Source organism: Mastacembelus armatus, chromosome 18 (genome assembly GCF_900324485.2).
Source record: "Mastacembelus armatus chromosome 18, fMasArm1.2, whole genome shotgun sequence".
NCBI lineage: Eukaryota > Metazoa > Chordata > Actinopteri > Synbranchiformes > Mastacembelidae > Mastacembelus > Mastacembelus armatus.
Window position 1 is genome coordinate 10748312 of NC_046650.1, and position 12212 is coordinate 10760523.

Here is a 12212-nt window from a genome sequence, read left to right on the forward strand (position 1 = left end):
CCACCATTGTCAATCACTGTCACCGCTCAGCTACTGATCGACGCTGCTCTGGGCGGTAAAATCGTCGCCGTTTATGCGTCAAATTAGCCGACGCTGATTGGCTGAATTTCTGTTGTTGTGTGAATATCTGAGAGCGTTGATTGGCTGAATTGAACTTTTGTCTTTTGTAAAAATATGATTAGTCAATTATTGAAAACATAATTGAGCAATTAACTGAGTAGTTGTTTGGCATTAAACTTAAACTTTCCTAATAAATCCTAAATTTCCTAAATAGATCCTAATAAAAAATAAAGTAAATGTCAGACTGCCACAACAATGATGATCAAAAGTAAGATACTGGTTATAACGTATGTTTTTTTTTTGTTTGTTTGTTTAGTTTTTGTCTTTACGTTATTCAGCTCAGTCTGATTTTGCCGGTTATAGAAAAATGTCTTGAACATCCCGTCCAGACCCAAAGTTAAGAAACTTCAAGTCCCTCAACAACAGGCTGTATTGATGAAATACTGGAAAGTCACCATCTTCCTGCGACAGCTGAAGGCTTCCCTTTCCCTCCCATTAATCAGGAATATGGTCACAGATCAACACCTCAGAAAGTCACTCAAATTTCATAAGACTTTGTGCCTCTGACCTGTGACCACAAGAGGGAGACTCTCCTCTGGTAGTGAGTCAGGACTCTCCACAAACCAACACACACACAAACACACAGACCATTTCTTCCTTCTTACACAGCTGAATCTGATTCCACCACTCGATATGTGACTAATACACTTACAGAGAAACATCAGTAGAATCTCTGGATGACAACTTAATCTTACTCATTTTAATGAGGTTTATATATTGAATATGTTGCGTGATGACTCATAACAATTTTGATGTAATTAGACAGAGATATAATATAATTCTTAACATTTGGGGAGACTGTTATAAAAAGACCTTTACATATGTGTTTCATTAACTGTTAGTGTGTGTTTCTGATTATTACTAATGTAACAGTCATAAAATCACTGGTTAGAATTTCAAAATAAAATGTAATATTACACTTTGCTTTTTATTATTATCACAGTTTTATTGGTTATATTGATAAAACCTTGTTTATTTTGGTCTTTTGTTGTTTCTATTTTTATTGAGCGCCTTGTGTCGAAGCCTTTGCTGCTGTAACATGAATTTCCCTGATGTGGGACTAATAAAGGTTCATCTGATCTTTATCTCCAGTTGTCAAAGGCTTTTATTTGACCCCACTACAATAAGACAATGACTCAACTGGTTTAAATGCTGAAATGCTGTTTATTGAGGGACATGAAGTGATATCAAAGAGCAGGTGTTGATGAGGCTGAAAGTTCCTCCCTCAGTGATCTGTATATCCTTTTCTCTTAAGATGAAATGTTACTTCACATCATGGTGGCTCAGTTTTCTGTGGGATGTTCAATCAGAGCTGGAGGCTTTTGCTACTAATTCTCTTTTCATTTCCATTGGACTATAGAAACAGATGCTCAGACACATTCTTATTATGACTAGAGAGCATATATGAGTTGGAACGGACAATGATGTACGGTCACACTGTATATGCTGTCCCTAAACACAATAATCAATCAAGTCATCTTAACAGCACAAGATATGGTGATCATTAAGTGAGGAAAACCTCTGCCTTCTGCTACTTCTGCTCCTCAATTTCATCATCACTTCCTGTATCCTTCATCTTCGTGGGTCTTCACTTGCCAAAAATTAATGAGGCAGTGTCCCATCCTGTAAGCCCCTACTGCTTGTTGTCCTAAAAAACTGGCCTTTTTCTGGACATATTTACTAAGCCGCTATCCTCCTTGTTGTCGTCCTTGCTAGGAATATATATGACCATTTGGACAATCGAGATCTGCCGCCATCCATGTTGCTGTCATCATTCATGGCTGCCTGGTTCAGACCCTCGTTTTCTAGATCACAACATGAGACACACACCACATGACTTGAACTATTCAGACAGACACAGACACTACATCTCATTTTGTCATATTGTTACCTTGGTCTTCTGCAGCACTGTCTTGCACAGATGCTGCACTGATCACAGCCACAAAAGCAAAGAGCAGAAACACAAGTTGGAGCTTCATTTTCTGAAAGAAAACATCAAACCTTAAACATCAGATACTCTGAGTATTTAGTTACTGATTCTTCTGGATGTGTGTACAGAGAAATAAAGATATTGGACTCACCTTTAGTTTGCAGCTGTCGGTATCGATACTGTCGATGAGCTGATGCCTCAAACTTGAAGATCAGTCGTAGAGTAAGAGATTCTCTGACTTGCTGAATGACAAGTATCTGCACTTCTGACTGTATTTATGGAGTTTGGGCTGAACCCACAGGACAGAGATCAACCAATGAAAAGTTCTCACAAGTTCATTAGTCTGTGACAAACTAAGCTCCGAGGCATCTGATAGTGGGCATGTCCAATTATCATGAAGACACACTAAAGATCAACCAACCAAACATTTAAATTCAGTTATTCTAATATAATTGGCTTCTTGATAAAAGTGTTAATAGTCTGCTGACATTTTAAAAACTTTCATTCATTCATTCATTCATTTATTTATTTATAGAGCACTTTTCACAAGCAACATCAGGTTGACCAAAATGCTGTACAATGCATAAAAGGCAGCTAAAAATACAACATCATAAATATATAAACAACCAAACTAGAGAGAATGATGTACTTTACAGCAGCGAGTCATGAGTCTAAAGTAGAAAAGTAGGTTTTAAGTTTGGATTTAAAAGATGGAAGTGTGGGCATCAATCCAATCGATGCTGGTAGTGAGTTCCAAAGTTTAGGGCCTGCAACTGCAAAAGCACAGTCTCTGCTTTGTTTAAGCCTCGACCTCAGAACAGAGAGCAAACCTAGACTTCCTGATCTAAGTGTTCTGGACAGCGTGTGAAGGTGTAAGGTGTCCCAGAGATATGCTGGGGCATGACCATGTAGGGCTTTAACAACGAAGAGTTCAATTGTTAACTCAATTCTTCGGTTAATGGGAAGCCAATGTAGGGTGGATAGGACGGGTGTAATATGGTCAAACTTGCACCTGCCAGCCAACAGACTGGCAGCAGCATTTTGCACCAGCTGAAGGCGACCAATAGCACATTGGGAAATTCCAAAGTAAAGAGAGTTACAGTAGTTGAGACGAGAGGTAATGACTGCATGGATGATTATTTTGAAATTTTTAGCTGATAGAATAGGCTTGACTTTCGCAAGATGACATCGATGGTAAGAACATGGCTTAACAACAGAGCTGATCTGTTTGTCGAATTTAAGGTCTGAGTCAAACCATACGCCGAGATTTCTGGCACATGGAATGCAGTATGGGTTCAGGTCGCCCAGATCAAAACTGCTAAGATTGTAACAGATGATGGAGGAAGAGGGAGCAGCTTTAGACATGGAGGTACAGGAAGCAGAGGTGGAGAGAGCAACCGTATGGGGTGGTGGTGGAGGGAGTAGCTGTAGAGATGTAGGTGGAAGTAGCCACATTGTCAAACCTGATGTAATACTGGTTAAAGGTGTTGGCTCTATCCACATCACCATCCAAAGGCTGAGGGTTGTTCAGTTTGTAGCCAGTGATGGTCCTTACCCCTCTCCACACCTCCCTGGTATTATTGTTCTCCAGCTGTTTTTCCAACTTTTTCTTGTACTCCACCTTAGCTCGCCTCAGTGTCTTTTTGAGCTCCCATTGTACACTCCTCAGTTTCTCCTTATCCCTGTCCAGTAAAGCCCTTTTTTTCTGGTTCAGGAGGTCTTTAATGTCACTGGTGATCCATGGTTTATTGTTAGGATAGCACCGTACTGTACTGACTGGGTGTACTGTGTCTCTACAGAAATTAATGTAGTCAGTGATGATATTGACTCTCCTGTCCAAGTCACTGTCCATTTCCTGCCTCTCCATCAGTACATCCCAGTTTGTGCTCTCAAAACAGTCTTTCAATGAATCCCTTGTCTCTACTGACCATTTCCTGAAAGACCTGGTGGTAACAGGAAGCTTCTGCACACAAGGTCTATATGTAGGCTGAATATAGACCATGTTGTGATCAGATCTACCTAGTGGTGGAAGTGGTACAGCCCTGTAGGCTTCTTTGACTTTAGCATAGAACAGATCTAATGTCCTTTCTCCACGTGCTGGACAGTCTACATACTGTACATAGTCAGTCAGGCAGCAGGACAGAGAGACATGATTGAAATCCCCTGTAATTGCAATGAATGCCTCAGGGTGCTGGGTCTGTATCCTAGCAACGGCATCATGTATGACGTCACACGCTGTTGCAGGTGCCGCCTTCGGTGGAATGTAAACAACAATGGCGACTATATATATAAACTCCCTTGGCACATAGTATGGGCGGAAACCAACTGAGACCAGTTCAGTGTCCGGACAGCAGACCTTCTCTTTCACAGTCACATTTCGGGGGTTACCCCATTTCTGATTAAAAAATAGGATACCTCCCCCACCTTTTGTCATTTGTTGTGTACCTGTGTCTCAATCTGTGTGTGTGTATCTGTAGTTAAATTTGTGTGTGTGTAGTCAGATTTGTGTGTGTGCTCTATACTCAGATTTGTAAATGTGAATAAAATCTGTAAAGGTAAAAAATACATATTTGTGATTTTGTAAGTCTACTGAATGAGACATACCCCTTACATTTCAGTCATAGCAGTGACCCCCTTAGCTGTGCAATGTGCCTGTGGGTCCCAGGATTTAAAGTGACTGTTCTCAAATAATAAGGGATGCTGAGCAGGTGGTATGTAGCAGGTTTTTAGAGGTTTATCACTGAACAGCTACTTGCTGTGGCCATAAACAACAGTATGTTAGTGGTCAGAGCCTCCTGAGAGGGAACCAAAACAGGAAGGTTGCTGACTACACAACAAAACACAAACATGTGGTGGAGCTGATAATTCTCTGTAGGCTCATCACTACAAGTCTCCTCTTTGACATGACTTTGTCTTCTGATAGAAAACTATCAATTATAGCTGCTGTAACTGTGCACGTGATGAATGCTGTACATATGTCCAGCTAAAACACTGAGGCCAAATGTCAGCATCCTTAATAGTTCATTCTCATGGAAATACAGAAGCTGCATTGTTCTTGTATTGTAGTGGACAATCACAGGAGTCAGTCCTGGTCGTACATGGACAGAGAAACATTTGGAATAAAAACATCTACGTCTGCTGCTTCTCTTAATAAGAAACATCAACAAAACTTTACCTTCTTCTTTTCAGGACATGCCTGAAGCTGAGAACAAAACTTAAACCTTTACCCAACATCTTGTCAGCTGATGTTAGTTTTAGATCTGCAGCTCTGGTACTGGATGAGCCAGGAGCTATTTTGTCACACCTGAGCTACAGGGGAATTATTCAATTATATTAAACCTTTAATATCTCATGTTACATTCACTCCACAGCTGATTATTCTATCAGTGCTCCAGTCTTCCTCCATTCATGAAATATTTTCTCTTTCCATTTGCTGATATACAGCAGTAGATATTTCACCATGTTTTTCTCACATGTTCCAATATGGCACCATAATCTCCCTATGACCATTGTGTTGACTTGTTGTAGATTGTTAAAGCCTGGCTTTAACTTGGGCTGAGGTGTCCTCAGAAAGCAGAGTTAAATTTATTCTGGAGTTTGTGCTCAGTAAATTCAGGCAGTATTTGTGCTGGGAAAACAGCACATCACTCATCCAGTGAAATGTTTTACGACTCAGCTAACAATGCTCCAAGGGCTTACACACAGTGTGTATCATCATGCTTTAAATATGTTTTCTCAATTAAACTTGTGTGTTTGCCCAACTGCTGCTGCACATTAACTATTTTATTGTCAGCTTTTATACTGAAATGAGTTTTGTATCCTGAAGCAGCTCAATTGATTTACATCATAAAGGAAACAACATTTCCTCAATCATACATCACACATCATAATCACAACAGACAAAGTGTATATGACAACATATTCTGAGTTCAGAGATCACTTAGCACCACATTGACTTGGGTTAAACAATGGTATGAACTGATGATAACAGAATTCATCAGCTTGTTGCAGGAGTGTAGGATGTGGTAGCATCGATCACAAACCAAGATATTTGTAGTGTTGCTCCTCTAAGGTTCAGCTCAGAGGGCATGTAGAACAGAAAGCTCACGTGTTGAGCTGATGGTGACTTCACAACAAGAGGATTTATTCTTCAACACATTCAAACATGTGATTAAATTAAACAATATGAAAGTAAAGTAAAAACTCAGATTGTCTTGGTGAAAATTAAAGGAAATCATATTGTCGAAATCAAAAACAATTATAAAATGAAGGGAGGCACAAATAAAACTGCGTGACTGTAGGATTCAAATAACAAGTTTATATATTTAATATGTTGCTCATAACAATTTTGATGTAATTATTTTCTTAGAAATAGACAAAAAGATATAATCCCTAACAACATTTGGGGATACAGTTATAAAAAGGGCTTCACATACGTGTCTCATTAAAATCACTGATTAGAATTCCAAAATAAAATGTGTGTAATATTACTCGTTACTTTTTTTATTATTACAGTTTTATTGGTTATACAGTGGGTACGGAAAGTATTCAGACCCCTTTAAATTTTTCACTCTTTGTGTCATTGAAGCCATTTGCCAAAATCAAAAAAGTTCATTTTATTTCTCATTAATGTACACTCAGCACCCCATCTTGACAGAAAAAACCAGAAATGTAGAAATTTTTGCAAATTTATTAAAAAAGAAAAACTGAAATATCACATGGTCATAAGTATTCAGACCCTGTGCTCAGTATTGAGTAGAAGCACCCTTTTGAGCTAGTACAGCCATGAGTCTTCTTGGGAATGATGCAACAAGTTTTTCACACCTGGATTTGGGGATCCTCTGCCATTCTTCCTTGCAGATCCTCTCCAGTTCTGTCAGGTTGGATGGTGAACGTTGGTGGACAGCCATTTTCAGGTCTCTCCAGAGATGCTCAATTGGGTTTAGGTCTGGGCTCTGGCTGGGCCAGTCAAGAACGGTCACAGAGTTGTTCCGAAGCCACTCCTTTGTTATTTTAGCTGTGTGCTTAGGGTCATTGTCCTGTTGAAAGGTGAACCTTCGGCCCAGTCTGAGGTCCTGAGCACTCTGGAAGAGGTTTTCTTCCAGGATATCTCTGTACTTGGCCGCATTCATCTTTCCTTCAATTGCAACCAGTCGTCCTGTCCCTGCAGCTGAAAAACACCCCCACAACATGATGCTCCCACCACCATGTTTCACTGTAGGGATTGTATTGGGCAGGTGATGAGCAGTGCCTGGTTTTCTCCACACATACCGCTTAGAATTAACGCCAAAAAGTTCAATCTTGGTCTCATCAGACCAGAGAATCTTATTTTTCATGGTCTGGGAGTCCTTCATGTGTTTTTTGGCAAACTCTATGCAGGCTTTCATGTGTCTTGCACTGAGGAGAGGCTTCCGTCGGGCCACTCTGCCATAAAGCCCCGACTGGTGGAGGGCTGCAGTGATAGTTGACTTTGTGGAACTTTCTCCCATCTCCCTATTGCATCTCTGGAGCTCAGCCACAGTGATCTTTGGGTTCTTCTTTACCTCTCTCACCAAGGCTCTTCTCCCACGATTGCTCAGTTTGGCTGGACGGCCAGGTCTAGGAAGAGTTCTGGTCGTCCCAAACTTTTTCCATTTGAGGATTATGGAGGCCACTGTGCTCTTAAGAACCTGGAGTGCTGCAGAAATTCTTTTGTAACCTTGGCCAGATCTGTGCCTTGCCACAATTCTGTCTCTGAGCTCCTTGGGCAGTTCCTTCGACCTCATGATTCTCATTTGCTCTGACATGCACTGTGAGCTGTAAGGTCTTATATAGACAGGTGTGTGCCTTTCCTAATCAAGTCCAATCAGTTTAATTAAACACAGCTGGACTCCAATGAAGGAGCAGAACCATCTCAAGGAGGATCAGAAGAAATGGACAGCATGTGAGTTAAATATGAGTGTCACTGCAAAGGGTCTGAATACTTATGACCATGTGATATTTCAGTTTTTCTTTTTTAATAAATTTGCAAAAATTTCTACATTTCTGTTTTTTTCTGTCAAGATGGGGTGCTGAGTGTACATTAATGAGAAATAAAATGAACTTTTTTGATTTTGGCAAATGGCTGCAATGACGCAAAGAGTGAAAAATTTAAAGGGGTCTGAATACTTTCCGTACCCGCTGTATATACTACAATAAGACAATGACTCAACTGGTTGAAATGCTGAAATGCTGTTTATTGTGGGACATGAAGTGATATCAAAGAGCAGGTGTTGATGAGGCTGAAAGTTCCTCCCTCAGTGATCTGTATATCCTTTTCTCTTAAGATGAAATGTTACTTCACATCATGGTGGCTCAGTTTTCTGTGGGATGTTCAATCAGAGCTGGAGGCTTTTGCTACTAATTCTCTTTTCATTTCCATTGGACTATAGAAACAGATGCTCAGACACATTCTTATTATGACTAGAGAGCATATATGAGTTGGAACGGACAATGATGTACGGTCACACTGTATATGCTGTCCCTAAACACAATAATCAATCAAGTCATCTTAACAGCACAAGATATGGTGATCATTAAGTGAGGAAAACCTCTGCCTTCTGCTACTTCTGCTCCTCAATTTCATCCTCACGTCCTGTATCCTTCATCTTCGTGGGTCTTCACTTGCCAAAAATTAATGAGGCAGTGTCCTATCCTGTAAGCCCCTACTGCTTGTTGTCCTTAAAAACTGGCCTTTTTCCTTGGTGGGAATATATATGACCATTTGGACATTCGAATAGTGCGGCTATCCACGTTGCTGTTGTCATTCATGGCTGCCTGGTTCAGACCCTCATCTTCTAGATCACAACATGAGACACACACCACATGACTTGAACTATTCAGACAGACACAGACACTACATCTCATTTTGTCATATTGTTACCTTGGTCTTCTGCAGCACTGTCTTGCACAGATGCTGCACTGATCACAGCCACAAAAGCAAAGAGCAGAAACACAAGTTGGAGCTTCATTTTCTGAAAGAAAACATCAAACCTTAAACATCAGATACTCTGAGTATTTAGTTACTGATTCTTCTGGATGTGTGTACAGAGAAATAAAGATATTTAACTTGGGCTGAGGTGTCCTCAGAAAGCAGAGTTAAATTTATTCTGGAGTTTGTGCTCAGTAAATTCAGGCAGTATTTGTGCTGGGAAAACAGCACATCACTCATCCAGTGAAATGTTTTACGACTCAGCTAACAATGCTCCAAGGGCTTACACACAGTGTGTATCATCATGCTTTAAATATGTTTTCTCAAACTTGTGTGTTTGCCCAACTGCTGCTGCACATTAACTATTTTATTGTCAGCTTTTATACTGAAATGAGTTTTGTATCCTGAAGCAGCTCAATTGATTTAAATCATAAAGGAAACAACAACATTTCCTCAATCATACATCACACATCATAATCACAACAGACAAAGTGTATATGACAACATATTCTGAGTTCAGAGATCACTTAGCACCACATTGACTTGGGTTAAACCAGTGGTTCTCAAACTTTTCCTGCCATTCCCCACTTTAAGGCCGAGCATAAAGTTTCAAGACCCACTTCACCCCAAAAAATGACAATGAAACTTATTTCAAACTTAAAATGTTCTAATTTATTCAAAATAACTTCTAAATAAATAATACAGACTTCAAAATAAATAAAATGAAAGTGCAATTGTGTAACTACTTCGAAGTCGAGTGGTTTATTGACAAGATTGGGGTGCGTTGTTTCTAAGTGTCTGTTTAATTTGTTGGGTCTCATGCAGTCTGCTGCCAACGGTTTAAGACACACAACACACATGGGTCTCTCCTCTGCCCCCACCAGCCCCACTGTGAATCCAAGACCCGGGTAGGCTTCATCGTATTTTCTTTTTGGCTGGCTTTTTGCTCGATTTACCTTACTGTCATCTGTCCACGTCCGTCGTGTTTTTGTCTGCTGGCGTGGAGTCTCTTTTGCTCTTTTAGCGGTCCGTGTATCAAATTTATCCATCGTTATGCCCACTAATCATTGCGTCGCTGCGTGAAGGTTTGCTTATTGTTCCGCTACAATTAAGTGCCGAAGTTAAACATCTATTTCCCACACCATAGTTCCTCTTCTTTCCCTCTATTTGTGTTTTTTAATGACACGTTTCTTTGTATGTGGTTGTTTTATTTTGCATGTATGGTGTTTGTCAGTAAAGAAAATTATGAATTAGGATATACACAAAATTAGACTAATTTACTCCCGTTCGCTGCGCCCCACAGTTTGAGAATCACTGGGTTAAACAATGGTATGAGAACTGATGATAAAAGAATTCATCAGCTTGTTGCAGGAGTGTAGGATGTGGTAGCATCGATCACAAACCAAGATATTTGTAGTGTTGCTCCTCTAAGGTTCAGCTCAGAGGGCATGTAGAACAGAAAGCTCACGTGTTGAGCTGATGGTGACTTCACAACAAGAGGATTTATTCTTCAACACATTCAAGCATCAACTTGACTTCAGACACATTGACAAATAAACCAACCATAAAATATATTCATTTTCATCCAACACACACTCATTACTCAACCATGGGACTATCTCATTAGTGACATATTCAAACCATCAAAGTCTGTAATGTCCACTTGATTTTTAACTGTTTACTAACCTGTGACAAAGAACAGAGAAAACACGTGTTGAGCTGATGGTTACGTCACAAGATTTATTCTTCCTCTGGAGTGTTTGTTCTACTCTCTCCGCTGCGCGATGAGCGCCCTCTAGTGGTCGGTCTGTGGAACGGGCCTCAACCCATTCGACCTGCAATGGAACCAGATGAATGAATAACATGAAAAGAGAATAAGGGATTAAGAAAAACAAATAAATAATTTCCTCTGTGTTATCTGTATTGATCAATGAACAAAATATTGAAAATGAGGATAATCTGAATTAGAGCTGTTTGCGGTATTTATATTTGTTAAATGAACTTACAGTACTAACATCACATCCAGAGTTATTGTTTGCTGGAGTTATTGTTTGCAGCCACAGTGGGAGACAATGTTTTAGGTGGGGCTGTGCCAAATTTACTTAGTTCAGTCACCATCCCAGTACAATTAAAGAACAACTGCAGGCCAATAACATAACTCATGGTCTTGGAAATGTTCAACAGTTCTTTAATTTCAACATTAAAATGTATGGCCATTAAACAATATATCAACTGATATAATAAATACTTTATATATATATATATATATATACACACTAATACACACACATATATATATATATATATATATATATATATATATATAATATAAATACTTAATGATACAGGTCAATGTAATCTGTTTAGGGAATACTGCTATATAATGTGGGAATTATTACTTCTATTACATTACAGCTTAAGGTATAAGGCAGTATTAGATTACTTTTATCATATTATGGATTAAACCTTTAAGGCATTATTACAGTATAATCATGAAGCATTCTAGTATGTGTGAAACAGTAGTAGTTTAGACATGAACTTGTTTTTCAGTAATTGCAAGGTTTCCCACAGGATGAGAAATAAATTAGACATAACATCAGATAGGATGTGCCTGGTGCTTTTGTTGTTGAACTCTGTCTTACAGGGCAGCCTGACCTCTGCCAGGAGGCACAGCAACAGGGATATCTCGGGACATCCCAGCGTTCTCAACCTATGGGAGAAGAACACGCCAGCTTCCTAAAGATTGCACATTTCATTCTGTAATATTATCAGCGGGTTAAGGGAAAAATAGGCAGTCAGACTTCATGAACTGACAGAGAACACTGTTGGTGTTAGGGACAGTCTGACCCAGAGCTCTGCAACTGCTTTATTCAGTGTGTGTTAATAAATGGCTAATTTGAGACCACATTCATTTCCTCTGTTTTATCAATCAAACGAACACGCAGAACTGAGGGAGGACATTGCAGTTCCAACAATAAGTTGTGTTTTTCTGTGGCCTTCGACCACTTGGGTGGCGATGCTAACTCAGTCTAGCATGACTAGCTTTAATGTATTCCCATATGCTCTTGTACATTCGTGTTTCTTAAGTTTTTCAGATACATTTTTAACGTCCCTAATTCCTGTCACAGTCCATGCTGTGTCTGTTCCTCCCGTTTTAGAAAGTAAGCAAAGGAAGCAAAACACGGAGTTAGCTAGCCAAGCCCTTCTGCTGTA

At 39.6% G+C, this 12212-nt stretch overlaps 2 long non-coding RNA genes across 2 annotated transcripts; both read right to left on the reverse strand.

Annotated features, from left to right (window-relative positions):
• Positions 1–1376: 1376 nt before the first annotated feature.
• Positions 1377–2339, reverse strand: LOC113125346 (uncharacterized). Its single transcript, XR_003295146.1, has 3 exons — positions 2202–2339; positions 2012–2102; positions 1377–1925 (listed from the first exon to the last, which is right to left on the reverse strand). It is a non-coding gene; the product is annotated as an uncharacterized LOC113125346 (long non-coding RNA).
• Positions 2340–8244: 5905 nt separating this feature from the next.
• LOC113124951 (uncharacterized) lies at positions 8245–10765 on the reverse strand. Its single transcript, XR_003295086.1, has 3 exons — positions 10686–10765; positions 8952–9042; positions 8245–8865 (listed from the first exon to the last, which is right to left on the reverse strand). It is a non-coding gene; the product is annotated as an uncharacterized LOC113124951 (long non-coding RNA).
• Positions 10766–12212: the final 1447 nt, after the last annotated feature.